Source organism: Dendrobates tinctorius, unplaced genomic scaffold (genome assembly GCF_039654945.1).
Source record: "Dendrobates tinctorius isolate UK_male_01 unplaced genomic scaffold, ASM3965494v1 ptg000070l, whole genome shotgun sequence".
In the NCBI taxonomy this organism is placed as follows: Eukaryota; Metazoa; Chordata; class Amphibia; order Anura; family Dendrobatidae; genus Dendrobates; species Dendrobates tinctorius.
This window is the reverse complement of record NW_027361738.1, coordinates 83,118,868-83,134,642: the sequence shown is the minus strand read 5'-3', so window position 1 is coordinate 83,134,642 and position 15,775 is coordinate 83,118,868. Positions and strand designations below refer to the sequence as shown.

General features: G+C 43.7%; 1 protein-coding gene across 1 annotated transcript in view; it reads left to right on the top strand.

Annotated features, from left to right (window-relative positions):
- The window catches only part of CALCR (calcitonin receptor), a 287,061-nt gene that overhangs the window by 45,451 nt on the left and 225,835 nt on the right, over positions 1-15,775 (top strand). The gene's annotated exons all lie outside the window — the stretch shown is intronic.

Sequence of the window (15,775 nt, the reverse complement as noted above, 5' to 3'; positions counted from 1 at the left end):
GCAATTGTAACAACAGTGGTATACAGAGAAAACAGCAGAGGAGACAGGGACCGGACAGAGCAATACACCACAGAGAATATAAGTGCTTCTGGGACTGTTCAGTCCCTATGACCTCCGGTCACTCTCCATACACCACCTAAAGTATACAAGTGAAAAATAAAATTAAAAACAGATAAAAAATATATATACACTTGACGAAAAAAGAAGGAAGATGTCAATGTAATTAGAGGACATGGAGAAATTAACAGGTACAAATATGTAGATTATAATCTACATTTAAGCCTCTTGGCTGTAATGTGTCCAACGTGGCTATCCACCTCAGTTCCTTCTGTTTCAAAAGTTTAATTCTATCCTCTCCACGCCTCAATAAAGGGACTCCATCAATAACTCTAAAGCGCAATTGATTAACCAAATGGGAAACTTATCGGTAGACTCCTGTTCCAGGGCACTTACCACTCATCAGTTGGATTGAGGATTGACAGTGGCATTTTTTACTTACTTATTTTTATTTATTTTTTATGTGATAGTTTTTTTTATTTATTCATTTTATTTTGAACTTATTTTACACCATCTGCCCCCCATAGGGTCATAAAAGACCATTGAGGGGGAGTTCAGTATTGAAATATTTTTTATTTTCCTCATATTTCCCTTGTAACTGGTTACATTAGCCCCAGTTACAGGGGAAATTTCAGACTCCTGGCTGAATAGCAGTGCTGTCTGGGTGCCCTATGACACGGAGCCCTCACTATACGCAGGGATCACATGACTGCTGTCTATGGAGGAAGAAGCACCATCAGTAGTGCTTACTATCACTACATAGACTGCGCTTGTTTAGCGCTATATTTACAGTGCTAGAGAAGGCAGGAACCGTAATAAATATGGGGAGTCTGGCTGTTTCTAACAGTCAAATCCCGCGTCTGCAGCATCACGCTCATGTACGTCTGTGCCACTATGCAGTATGGTTTTAGAGCGTCACTGCAGAATAGGAGTTGGACTAATCGGTCGGTCAAAGACTATGGGTGGTCCCAAGTTTACTAAAAGTCTAAGCCTACTTTCACACTTGCGTTTTTTTGCGCTGTGCTGCGTGCACAGTCCAAACGCATACAAAAAACGCATTAAGCGTTTTGCATGCGTTTGCTTATTTTATGCGCATGCGCTTTAACCAGTTTGTAGCCATGTGAACTGTTAAAACACATTTTTAAACGCTGGGGTGCGCATGTCCATGCGCACGCCAGCGTTCCAATAGACTGTAATGTGATTTTTTTTTGCGCATTCCGTGCGCTTTTATGCTCATGCGTTTTTTTGAGGCAGGTTGGGCGCACAAAAAATGCAACAGGGTGCATCCGGCACGCATGGGCGCACACTGCAAAAAAACGCATGCGCACAAAAATGCTTACAAACGCTAGACCATGCGCACCCATGTTAAACATAGGGGCGCATGCACATGTACGCGCAGCGCTAAAAAACGCAAGTGTGAAACCAGCCTAATACAATTCGAATTGCATCAAATTTATTCTGCACAAGTTGAATGTGCGCTGTTCTCCTCTGATGTCTGTACAGATTGTAATGCGAGATAAACACGGGTAAAAAAAAAATATATTTAAAAATATATACGTATTGAAATAAATATTGAACACTTCACCTATGTTCTAAGTACCGTACATATATTTCTAAAGGTGCTCTTGACTTTAAAATGTCCCCATCCAATCCACACAGGCAAAGAAATCAAACCCTAGATGTCCATAAGTTATGTGTAATTGTGAGGGGCCAGGGTGGTAGTCATGGTGAAGTACTGTTGCATTCCCACACCCTGGCACCCAGTGGCGGATTAAGTGGACCATGGGCCCGGGGCTGTTCATAAAACCTGGGCCCCAGTACCCCCCTTCCCAGGAAAACATTTTCTGTCCAAATTTTGTGGCTCTTCTCACAAAAACACTGCATATGCTGATTTTTAGGTATACAAATTGTAACATTTATTAGACCATAAAAACAAAGAAAAATTACTTTTTTCTCACAAGAAATTGTATTGTATGGTCAAACAATATAAATAATATTAAATACTCCTCAAAATCAACAGTCAAAATATATAATGTGGTATATACTGGCCTGTATTTCTTCATACAAGGTAAACATAAGGCTACATTCACCGTACCACATGTAAGTGCAAATAAGAACATGTAAACATAATATTAAACAATAATTCAACATAATTATTTTTCTATACAGATGTATATCTGTGGGTGGTAGCCTAACAGGAAAAGTGCAATGAGCACAGGCAACAATTTCTTAATGGACTAGAAACTCGGATTTTTTTTTGACACTGAAGATCATAAACTGCTCACAGACTTTTTCGGCGAGATTTTTTGGTGCTAAAGTCGTTGATGATTTCTGAGAGGTCTAGACTCTTCAAAAGCTCTTGTTCAATGCTCATTAAAGAGAGATGATTGAGTCTGTCTTGTCCCATTTGACTCCTCAACTCATTTTTAATTCGTTTAAGTTTTGAAAAGGATTTCTCACCTGTGCAGTTTGAAACCATCATGCATAAATACAGCTAGCTGAGCGCTGCGGTCCCCGTGCGGGAATTGACAGGCGTACGGACCGCAGCACTTGGTTTGCTGCGGGTCCGTACGGAAAACCTGCCACCATTCCGCCACGTGTGGACATGGCCTAAAAAGACGTTGCACATAAGCTGTAGGCCTACGGCCAATACGCACAAAATCGCCCAACGTGAACCTGGCCATAGGGGACGTGATGTGAGGACCTGAATGGGTTACGTTACATAATGCGTGCAGTGCACTGCTCACTGGTCCGAGGCTGTTCCTAAAGTCTGGGCACCCGGCACCCCTCTTGACCAAGGACCCCAGCTGCCCACCCCCCCATGAACCCCACCCCCCCCTGCCCACCCCCCCATGCCCCCCACATCCACATAAAGTAGGTGAGAGAAAGATGTGGTAGGCAACTAAGGGCTAAAACACGTGTGCCGGCGATCAAGGACGGAGGCCCAGATGTTATGCGGTGTACCCTTAGAGGGTAATCATCAATAGGCAGGAAATGTACATTCAGTTTATAATATTTAATGAGCAATCAACATAGGGATAAAATACATGTATAACAAAGAGTGTTTTTCCCCACATCCACATGAGTCAGTCAGGACATACCTCCGCCCCACCCTGCTGCGACTTACCCCCAAGTTCGGAGAGGTGAGGAACAGGCAGTGCTGCTGCTGCTGCAACACTGTCCACCAGGCACCAGAGAGTTCTTCTTCCTCCTGTGATACACGGCGTTGGCTGGGCTGTCAGTTGCCGGGCCCCGCTGTATCTATGGACACCAACGAAGGGGAGGGAACAGAGGAGCCGCTGCCAGAGTGTGAGTGGCCAGCGTCACTCTGATACAGCCACATGATGCCAGTTGCTGGCCGGAATGAGCGCGGACGCTGCGGAGAGAGGGGAGGAGGATCAGGTGACTGAGCCAGCCATTCAGCGCAGCGCAGCCGCCGACAATTGCCGCGACACGCGACTATTGGGGGAAGCCAAAATTGCGCTGCGGTGGCGGCTCCGGATTGGCCCCTGGGCCCCCAAAAAACCTTGGGCCCGGGGCGACCGCCCCATCCGCCCCTATTAAGATCCGCCACTGCTGGCACCCCACAAAGAAAACACAAAGTCACATTTGCTGTGTGTGATAGATTCCCAGCAGAACACTCACGTTAGGTTTCAGGGTTCCTTCTGCTTTCGTCATCCAGCTCCAGATTCATGGTTCTCACAAGCAACTCCAGACTCCATGTCCATATTTAACAGTTCAACTTTACTTGACAATAGGCTCTTATACTAGATGTAGCACAATCCACACGTAATGGCCTTCCTGGAGCTTCCCTGTCTTCTCTGATGCTCTCTGTCTCGTCTGGTAATCTCTGCCCCTTCCGACATTCTCTGTCTCCCAGCATTCTCCGCCTCTTCTGACAATCTCTGTCTCTCCCTGCAATCTCTGCCCCGCAGATACCTCTTTCTCTTCTGCGACGTCCGAGCCCTTAGGTCCACCAATTTCCTCCCATTCCCCTTGTCTAGTTTCAATAGGAAAAGGTAAAAGGCGCGCTCAGCTCTGCCTTGTCCCGGCTGATGGCTTCGAATCCTCCTTGGAATGGTTACCATTTAAGATGGTGACCACTTGCATGCTACCCAGCTCTGGGACCTTTCTTGCCTCAGCAACTTTACCCCCATGGCTATCTGACTGCCTTCTTTCACTCCTGCATCACTACTCCTCCTCACCAAACAGGAAGTCCTTCACTATAGCTCACTGCTCTGCACTAAGCCCATCTGTAACTCCTCTGAATCTGGAAAACCCCTTTTGCTAACTATACTTATTCTAAGATTCTAATTCCCTATCTTTATGGTGTATTATGACATCCAAAGAGTACAATTTTGGTCTCATCTGACCAGACTATGTTCTCCCAGTATTTAACAGGCATGTCTAAATTTTGTTGCACAAACTTTAAACACACTTAAACATGCTTTTTGTTCAGCAACAGAGTCCTGCAAAGAGAGCGTGCATAAAGGCAATGGAGGTTGTGTGGTGAGCGTGAATATACGAGATGGAGGATGAGGGCAATACTTGTTATTTATTTTAACCAATTGTACATGCTGATTCCGGGTCTTTCTGTAGCTCTCCAAGGTGGTTGTTGGCTCTTGGGACAACTCTTCTGATAATTCTTTTCCAACAGTGCTCACTGGAACCTTGAGTAGTTTAGACATTCTCCTGTAAGCAATGCCATCAGTATGTTTTGCAACAATAAGGTTGCAAAGGTCTTGAAAAAGCTCACCGGTTTTAACCCATCATGAGATGTTTCTTTGTGGCACCTTGGTAATGAGACACCTTTTTATAGATAGGCCACCAGTTGAACCAGCTGATATTATTTGTCGCTAAAGGACCTGTCACATGCAGCAAGATTGCCAGCGAGATCGCTTATTTTGTGACGCCACAGCGATCTCGCCAGCGAAATCGCTGTGTGTGACATGTATCAGCGACCGGCCCCCCTGCCGGGTATCGCTGATCGCGCTCGAACGTCCTCGGCCATTTTTTGATCGTTGGTCTCCCGCTGGCCAGCGCGCATCGCTGCGTGTGACAGCGAGAGACCAACGATCAGCGACGCCGGGAGCTGGTTTCCAATGTAAACAGCGGGTATCTAAAAGCCGCGCGGCTCTTAGTTACCCGCTGTTTACCATGGAAACGAGCTTGCTCGCTGGTCCTGATCGCTGGTGTGTCTGTCTATGTGACAGGTCGCCAGTGATCAGCCTAACTATGTCCCAGCGATCCCATCCACGTCGGATCGTTGGTGGGATCGCTGGGACATCGTTGTGTGGAACGGGGCCTTTAGTGGCAGGATTTCTTTCTAATTACTGATGAATTTCAGCTGGTGTCAGGACTTTCCATGGCTTTTGCTCCTCTCTTTCTTTTTCCCTGTATAATTTTTCATTATGACACATAACTTTAATTTATGAACATCTATGGTTTGAGGTCTCTAACTTCGTGGATTGAATGGGTTGTTACTGACATCTGGTGAGAATTTTGTGTAAATAGCATCTAAGTTTAATACTTATTTCACTTGATATATATATACATATATATATTATTACCTTCACCTCATTGCTCACCTGTGTCACTGTGCAGTCCTGCTTCGTTCAAGTCGTCTTCTACCCTCTGGTCTTCACCTGGCCATCTTCAGTGTCTTCAAGAACCCGCCATCTTTGGCGTCACTTGACCTGTCAAGACTCAACACCGTCATGACTTTCTTTGCATGATCTAGTCTGCTCATGAGGTGTCAAATTGGGCAGTTCCTGGAAGACTCCATAAATGGCCAAGGTGCGGAAAATGTCGAAGAGAAGACCGGAATGAACAAGAGGACAGAACCACTTTATCATCTAGTAAAATGATGGATGGCTGGGTGTTAATTTGCTTGATTTGCCCAAGAGTGAATTACAAAAAAATAAAATATTTGTGTTTTAAATTCGAGGCGATTTTGATTAACCTCAAATTGATTTGCTCATCTCTATAGAATGATACATTGCAGCAAACAAGAACCATGCAGCTGCTGTTGATGTGTTTAGCTCACAGAGCATTGTGTACTCCGGATACAATTGTACCCACTGAGAGCAGGACTGGCTAAGTACAGGGTTACTGCCTGTTATTTGGCCATCATGGCTATATAAATAGTCAGGATATCATTCATAACCGCATTCCATGTCGTGAACATGTGAGAAAGTCGTCCAGAGAAAATAATGAAGAGTCGGGAGCCTTACTAAGCCCGGTGTAAACATTTACATGGTAAATAATGGCGGCCCACTGCCGCATGGTGGGAGGCGCGTTTCCTTCCATCAGGAGGAATGAGAACAGTTAACTTAATTCCTCTAATTAAACATTCTGCAAATGAATGTTCTCTGCATTCCCGTCACAAGCACGGATATTATTATTTCATTAAGTTAAATTTATTTTGACAGAACAAACTCTGAAAACTCAAACACATGGATTGAAAATAAAAAAGTTTCCGCTGTTTAATTAGATCCGAAAGAATAATAAGACAGTGTGAACCGTAGAGTAGAAGGAGACGTCTCCTTGAGTATTGTGAAGAAGTGTGAGAGTAGCAGAACGGATCTTCACTGCTCATCCCAGCCTTGTGCAGGCCTTCAATCTTGTCCCTGGTGTCCTTAGACAGCTCTTTGGTCTTGGCCATGGTGGAGAGGTTGGAGTGTGATTGATTACGTGTGTAGACAGGTGTCTTTTATACAGGTAACAAGTTCAAACAGGTGCAGAGTAGGAGGGCGCCTGGGCAGAAGATCAATTCAGACACTTCCCATACAAGGGTGGAAAGTGTTCACATAACCGCGCAATCACACAGCACACGCTCAGGATTATAACGCTGACCAGGTCAGTGTGACGCTGATGGGAGGGGGGTGATAGGATAATGAAGTGAGGAGGCAGGGATTTCTTCCAAACACCTCACGCCCCGAAGCCTGGAAGAAATCATTAACATAAAAGATTATAAATCAATTTCTCAATATCTATACCACTGCTATGAGGCATACAGGCAAGACTGGTTTAACCATTCAATTACCTGTATGGCCATAGTATTAGATAAAAATCATCCAGGGGGTGACAGATTCCCTTTAAGATTCTGTCTCTCACAGTTGAAGTGTACCTAAGATAAAGATTACAGACCTCTCCATTCTTTGTAGGTTGGAAAACTGAACAGTATATTGGTTGGTTATGGTACTGTATCTATATATTAAGCTCATGTCTGGTACAGTATCTACAATGTAAACTCAGGTCTGGTACTTGTCTTGTAACTATATAATAAGCTTGGTTCTGGTTCTGTATGTACAGTGGGGAAAAAAAGTATTTAGTCAGTCAGCAATAGTGCAAGTTCCACCACTTAAAAAGATGAGAGGCGTCTGTAATTTACATCATAGGTAGACCTCAACTATGGGAGACAAACTGAGAAAAAAAAATCCAGAAAATCACATTGTCTGTTTTTTTTTTCATTTTATTTGCATATTATAGTGGAAAATAAGTATTTGGTCAGAAACAAGCAATCAAGATTTCTGGCTCTCACAGACCTGTAACTTCTTCTTTAAGAGTCTCCTCTTTCCTCCACTCATTACCTGTAGTGATGGCACCTGTTTAAACTTGTTATCAGTATAAAAAGACACCTGTGCACACCCTCAAACAGTCTGACTCCAAACTCCACTATGGTGAAGACCAAAGAGCTGTCAAAGGACACCAGAAACAAAATTGTAGCCCTGCACCAGGCTGGGAAGACTGAATCTGCAATAGCCAACCAGCTTGGAGTGAAGAAATCAACTGTGGGAGCAATAATTAGAAAATGGAAGACATACAAGACCACTGATAATCTCCCTCGATCTGGTGCTCCACGCAAAATCCCACCCCGTGGGGTCAGAATGATCACAAGAACGGTGAGCAAAAATCCCAGAACCACGCGGGGGGACCTAGTGAATGAACTGCAGAGAGCTGGGACCAATGTAACAAGGCCTACCATAAGTAACACACTACGCCACCATGGACTCAGATCCTGCAGTGCCAGACGTGTCCCACTGCTTAAGCCTGTACATGTCCGGGCCCGTCTGAAGTTTGCTAGAGAGCATTTGGATGATTCAGAGGAGTTTTGGGAGAATGTCCTATGGTCTGATGAAACCAAACTGGAACTGTTTGGTAGAAACACAACTTGTCGTGTTTGGAGGAAAAAGAATACTGAGTTGCATCCATCAAACACCATACCTACTGTAAAGCATGGTGGTGGAAACATCATGCTTTGGGGCTGTTTCTCTGCAAAGGGGCCAGGACGACTGATCCGGGTACATGAAAGAATGAATGGGGCCATGTATCGTGAGATTTTGAGTGCAAACCTCCTTCCATCAGCAAGGGCATTGAAGATGAAACGTGGCTGGGTCTTTCAACATGACAATGATCCAAAGCACACCGCCAGGGCAACGAAGGAGTGGCTTCGTAAGAAGCATTTCAAGGTCCTGGAGTGGCCAAGCCAGTCTCCAGATCTCAACCCTATAGAAAACCTTTGGAGGGAGTTGAAAGTCCGTGTTGCCAAGCGAAAAGCCAAAAACATCACTGCTCTAGAGGAGATCTGCATGGAGGAATGGGCCAACATACCAACAACAGTGTGTGGCAACCTTGTGAAGACTTACAGAAAACGTTTGACCTCTGTCATTGCCAACAAAGGATATATCACAAAGTATTGAGATGAAATTTTGTTTCTGACCAAATACTTATTTTCCACCATAATATGCAAATAAAATGAAAAAAAACAGACAATGTGATTTTCTGGATTTTTTTTTTCTCAGTTTGTCTCCCATAGTTGAGGTCTACCTATGATGTAAATTACAGACGCCTCTCATCTTTTTAAGTGGTGGAACTTGCACTATTGCTGACTGACTAAATACTTTTTTTCCCCACTGTATGTAGTAAGTTCAGTTCTGGTACTGTATCTATGTAGTAAGCTCAATTTTGCTACTATACGAGTATATATATGTAGTAAGTTCTGTTCTGATACCAGATCTGAGTAAAAAAATCAGCTCTGGAATAGAATCTAAGTGATAATTTCGGTTCTGGTACTGTATCTATGTAGTAAGCTTGGTTCTGATACTGTTCTATGTTGTATGCTTAGTTCTGGTACTGTATGTAGTATGCTTGGCTCTGATGCTATATCTATGTAGTAAGAACAGTTCTAGTAATGTATGTATGTGGTAAACTACGTTCTGATACTGTATCTATGTACTAAGCTCAGTTCTGGTACTGTACCTATGTAGTAAACTTGATTCTCGCAATGTATATAGCAAGCTCAGTTTTGGTACCCTGGAGCATAAGACCTGTTTCACACATCAGTTTTTGTGTTCAGTCAAAATCCGCTAAAATGGCGGATAGCGGATCCGTTCCTGAACTGACCACAACGTTTGTCACCGGACCGTTATTTAAACGGATCTTTGAAAGGAAGAATTTTAAAGGAGCCGCTGCCTGGGGAAGGGGAGAGAGAGAGAATGTCGGCGGATGTCAAAATTTTGGCGGATCCGCAAAAAAACGGATCCAACGGATGGCCATCCGTCAAGATCTGCCGGTAATGCAACTCAATGGGGAAAAAAACGGATCCGCCGAAAAAAATGGCAGATCCGTTTTTTTTGCAAAACGGCGGATTTTGACTGATGGACAAAAACTGATGTGTGAAACAGGCCTAACAAATGTAGGGTGAAACTAATAATAAAACTCACTGCTCCTCTCACCTGTCTCACCACTGTAGTCCCCTGTATGGTCCTCTGTGAAGTTCCCTCTGGCCTCTTCTTTACAGATAATCTCTTAATTTATGCTCAGTCTGTGTTAGGGCTTCTGGTGCTAAGGAGGCATCTCACATCACGACGTGCATCACCTGATGTGCTGATTAATCCTACTCAGTGCTGGAAGACCTGGTGCAGAGTGACGGTGGAGGGAGAGGTGGTTGCATGCCATAGAGAAGGAAACAAGAACCAGACCTGCATGTGTAAGACTGCGGCAGTAGGATAGGAGAGCAGTGAGGTGTGTATTATTTTCGTAATTTTGGTCATCCCTTTCCCAGCTTTCATCAATTTAGCCAAGAGAACACAGACACATGGCTGTCACTTTCCTTAACACACAAAAAGCAAATTACAAAAAATTGTTATAAAACACAAGATGATTGCAATTTACCTTAAACTGATGTGCTCGTACTTAGGATGCTCTGAAGTTCAGTTGTGTTATTACATCTCTCACTTTGTACTCAAGGATTGAAAATATCTAGATGAAGGCTTTGACCTTGACGTCACCTTCACACCGACTATTCTGAATGCAACTTTTCTGCTTCATTGAGGAAACATTCTTAATTCTGGAGAACATTGACTGATTTTACTATTACCGGATCTCAAGAACCTTTCAGTCTCCATCAAATCCACTGAAGGATATCCCATCTCATCTTAATCCTGTAGGTCACCATCAATAACATTACTTTGGCTTTTTCCGAGCATTGTGTGCAGATAACAATATAAAACTGATGAGGGGCTGATGTCTCTGCGGATCTAAGTATCATTTTTATATTACGAGCCTTCAGCAGACTTTATATTATTTCCTAGCAGATAAATATCTGTGATGATCTCAGGATCTCGATAAAAATTGAGAAATGTGATTCCTAAAAGTCATCACACACTTCTTTTCGGTGACCTTGGGGAATGTTCAAAAGGCAGATTTGATTTTGAACACAAAATTTGCAAAAAAAAGGAAACCTGAGGTTCAACCTTGGATTGACCCTCAGATTTCTGCCGCCGAGAATGATGTGCCGTATATCTAGAATTATGCTTGATGCTATCCATTGTGGTTTCTATGCAAAACGGTCATTTAAGGTCTGTGATACAATCTTCAAATCCATGAAGGAAAAAAAATCTCATCTCAGGCAACACCACCTTGAATTAACTTCATATAAATAAACTGTAAAAGACAAAGGATAAGAGAGGTAGGGGGGAGAAGAGGGATACGAAGCTGCAGTCTCTTCGTCTCAGCTTATTTGTGAAACTCTTGCAATGACAGGAGGGGATATGACTGCAGCCTAAAACTTCAGGAATATGAATCTGTTTATTTAGGGTATGGTTAAACAGTGCGGCTGGCATTAGGAAGCAGAAGTGTTTGTGACTTGGTTTGGTGAAAAAGAAAGTGACAACATGTGCACTGGAGAGGAGCAGAAAGACAAACCAAAAATGGAAGGGTGCAGGTGATGGCTACAGATAAGTTCTCTGTCTTTATTCTTCCTGACTGATCCTTCTCTGGTTTCGCGTTTTGCTCGTGTCCTTGTCACTAATGGTAGCATGAGATGATACCTGAAGCCCATTCAGGTTGCACAGGTAGCCCAGATCCTCCAAGATGGCACAGTCTCATGGAGCAGATGCCAGGACAAGAGCTTGTCTGGCAGGGATGAAGAAAGAGATCAACCCAAAAGCAGGACCAGTATCTACTCTTTTTCGTGAGGAGGTACGGGAGCTGTAAAAAATTACATCCAGTGGCTACTGGTGTTAATGTTCTATCTGGAGTCACCAGAGGACACAAGAACTGGCATCTCCTCCATTGGCGCCCCGTTCTCTTTAGAGATGGGATCAGGTTCACACTGAGTACATGCGACAGACGTAAAAGAGTCTGGAGACTATGGTGAACATTACTCTGCCAGCAACATCATCCAACATGGCCGGTTTGGAGTTGATCAGTGATGGTCTGGGAAGGCAAATCCTTAGAAGGCTGTACAAACCTCCATGTGATTGGCAACAGTACCCTGACTGCTGTGAAGTATGGGAAGAAGTCCTCAGAGCCTATGTCAGACCTTACAGTGGTACAATAGGCCTTGGGTTCCTTTTGGTGCAAGACAATGGCCGGCTTCATGTGGCGGGGTGGAAAGGCGGATCCTGGATAAAGAAAGCTTTGATGCCATTGACTATCACTTATGCCATTGACTATCACTCATGCCATTGACTATCCCTCATGCCATTGACTCTCCCTCATGTTCCGCAGACCTAGTTCCAATTAAGAACTTCTTTGACATTATGTATCAGTGCATCAAATGTCACCAATCACCACAACAGACTGACCAATGAGCCACAAAGCCTTATTGCACATTGTCCCGATTCAGCAATCTGCAGCACATGGAGGGACTGCAGAAATTGGCAATGAGTCCGGAAAAATCATCGAACAGATGTTACGGTGATATGTCACCATATGTTACCGGTGGTGGTAAATGGTACTGTATGTGAAAATTACAGCATTACTTCACCAAGCGTCTTCACAGTAGACTCATGGATCCTTGGAAACAAATTCAGCTCTGATACAAAAGTTTACTGAAAACTACAAGCCCAAAAAGTGGTTTTTTTCCTGCATATAACAATATACTTTTGGTTGCGATTTTTTTTTTTATCCTAATTTCGGAACAGAAGAGAGGAAATTATTATATCTCAGTGCGGGATTTAATTATGAACACAATCTATTGTGACACAACATTTCCCGTAAGCTCTCGTGGCCAATCAGACACTTGCTGTGATTTTCTTTATATGTTCTTGATTGATAAAAGCGACCTGCTGCTTTGCTGATGCTCAGTTTGTTTTATGCGTCTAAATGCGGCGCCGGAGGGCGTCAAATGCAGATCAACATCCGAGGCATAAATGAGGCTCACGAGTACTGGAGGGGGCAGCTCAGATTGGTCCTTTGGGGTCTGTGGGTCCCTCTATTGATCACATCAGCGTAGCATAAACCAAGAAATGAAATCCGAGTAATTTTACTGAACAGCGAGTGCACCCTCGTTCCGGAGACTTGTGATCTTTTATTACTTTATTAGTCTCAATGTCAATCCGCGGGATTATGAAATATGACGGGGGCACGGCTCGGCGCACTACAATTACATCGCAGTGATGTCAGCCGTGTATGGCGGGCGACATTATATATTATTACATACTATTACAGTGTGCATGATTGATGACTTTCCCTCCTCTCACCGGAGCAGCGGGGAACTTATGAGATATATTAAAAGTTTACTGAGATCCTCGGTGATATCTGCTGATAACTTTATTATTATAATTCGGGATTATTACTTTTTGTCGTCGCTCGTGTTCTATCACGGAACTCCCGGAAGAGTCAATATAGAAGGATTAACCCCTTTCTGCCGCTTTCGTTTTTTCCTCCCCTTCTTCCACAAAGCCGTAACTCTCTTATTTTTCCATCCACACGACCGTACGAAGGCTGAAAAATTAAAAGAAAAATTCCAAGTCCGGTTTTTTGTTTTTTTGTTTTTTACAATGTTCATTATGCAGCAAGAATCACCTGGTGATGTGATTGGTTACGGCGATATCAAACACTGATACTTTTTTTAAAATTATTTTAGTGGTTTAAAAAAATTCAGATTTAAAAACAAAACATTTGATTGGTGTCACCATTTCCTGACACCCGCAAATTATTTTTCAACTGATTTTTAACGAAAGAATTTTTTTTCTATTTTTGAAACTTTTTTTTTTCTTCTTTCGAGCCTGTGTTTATTTGATTCCTTGTTCTGTATGCTCAGTGCCACAGGATATAGGTAAATTGAGCATCATCGGGGGGAGGCAGTTCCAAATAACCGATGGTGTAAAGCTTCTAAAAGTATAGTTGACTTTTTTTTATTTGTTGCAACGTTAAATATTCTCTGTTTTTCCCTGTTATCAACCATATTAAAGGGATTTGTCACAACTGGACAGACCAGAAAAGAGGTGGGACAATAACCACTGTGACCACCATCAGCCACTATGAGATCATAACATGAAAAGGTGACCATTGACCATTATTTTGTACTTTTTCATGTCCAATTTGTCATTTCCTCCGATCTCTGCAATTATCTTTCCTCTTCTCAAAGAGCTGGAACTTCTCACAGGAGCGCAACAAGGAACGAGGAAAGGCATCAGCAGAATTGGGGGTCTGTATTAGTTTAGGGTCTGGGATCTGTATATGTAGAGGATCTTTGGTGAGAGTCCGTATTTGTTTGGGGATTCTGGAATCTGTATTTGTTTAGAGATCTGTATTGGGGTCTGTATTTGTTTAGGGGGTCTGGTCTGGATTATGAATTTCAGTAAGTGGTCTGGTCTAGGTCTTTATTTGTTTCTGGTATTGGTATTTATTAGCGGTGTCTTCCCGGGGGTCAGTAATAGTTTACTGGGGTCTGGTCTTGAATCTCTGTTTGTTTCAGTATTTGGTCTTAGTCTGTATTCATTTACGCCTCTGGGGTTTTATTTGTTTGTTTGGGTACTGACTTGGACAATTTCTTTAGGCATCCGCTCTGGGGTCTCAATTTATTTAGAGTTTGGTTTGGGGTTTGTATTTGTTGGGGAAGATCGGAGTCTGTGTTTACTTTGGGAATCTGGGGTCTACATTTGATCTGTGGTCTGTATTTAGGGGTCTTGTGGTTGCACTAGTTTAGGTGATCTACAGTAGTCTGGTCTAAGGTCTGTAAGGCTATGTGCACACGTTGCGGATTCTGCTGCGTTTCCGCAGCGTTTTTGGCCCTGCGGAGATGCAGCAGTTCTGCAGACATGGTACAGTACCATGTTAGCCTATGGCAATTCAAATCCGCTGTGCTCACGCTGCGTTTTTTTCCGCGCGGTTTTGCTGCGGTTTACAAACACGCAGCATGTCAATTGTTTGTGCGGATTCCGCAGCGGTTTCACACCTTTAACATAGTAGAGGTGTGAAACCGCAGGGCAAAACCACAGGCTAATCCGCAGAAAAACCGCAGGTCACTTTACCTGCGGTTTTACCTGCGGATCCGCGCGGAAAAACCCGCTGGTGAATCCGCAGCATGTGCACATAGCCTAATAGTTTAGGACAGGGATGTCAAACCCAAAAACACAGAGGGCCAAAATGAAAAACTTGGATAAAGCTACAGGCCAACCAGTATACAGTATGATGAGCCCACACAAAGTCCTCCATATAGAATAATGGTCCCCACATAGACCTTCATACAGAATAATGGTCCCCACATAGTCCTCCAAACAAAATAATGGGCCTCACATAGTCCTCCGTACAGAATAATGGGCCCCACATAGTGCCCCATTCAGAATAATGGACCCCATCTAGTGCTCTTTACAGAATAATGGGCCCCTTATAGTCCTCCATACAGTATTATGGGCACCACTTAGTCCGCCATACAGAATTATGGCCCAGAAATTGTCCTCCATACAGAATAACGGACACCAGATAGTCCTCCATACAGAATAATGTACACCACATAGTCCTCCATACAGGATTTTGGGGTCTGGTCTGGATACTTTGTAAGTTTAAGCTGCCTAGTCTGGGGTCTGTATTTATTTAGGGCTATTTGTAATTTTAGGGCTTCTGATATGACATGCAAATTTACTTCTGGGGTCTGTATTTCTCTCAGAATATATTGTCAGTTTAAGTTTAAGGCTACTTTCACACTAGTGTTCTCGGATGCAGCGCAGGGCCACCGCTTAGCTCCACCCTGGCCACGCCCCCTCCGGTCATCTCCTCCTAGGATCGCATGACGCTGCATGTGATCAGCGTACCCTATACTTAGCGTTGGGCACGCAGACCATGCACTGGTTGTGCGCTGGTATGATTTTGCTGATCGCATGCAGCGTCACGCGATCCTAGGAGGAGCTGGCCAGTGGGGGCGCGGCCGGTGGCAGAGCTAAGCGGCGGCCTTGCGCTGCGCCCGAGAACGCTAGTTTGAATAGTT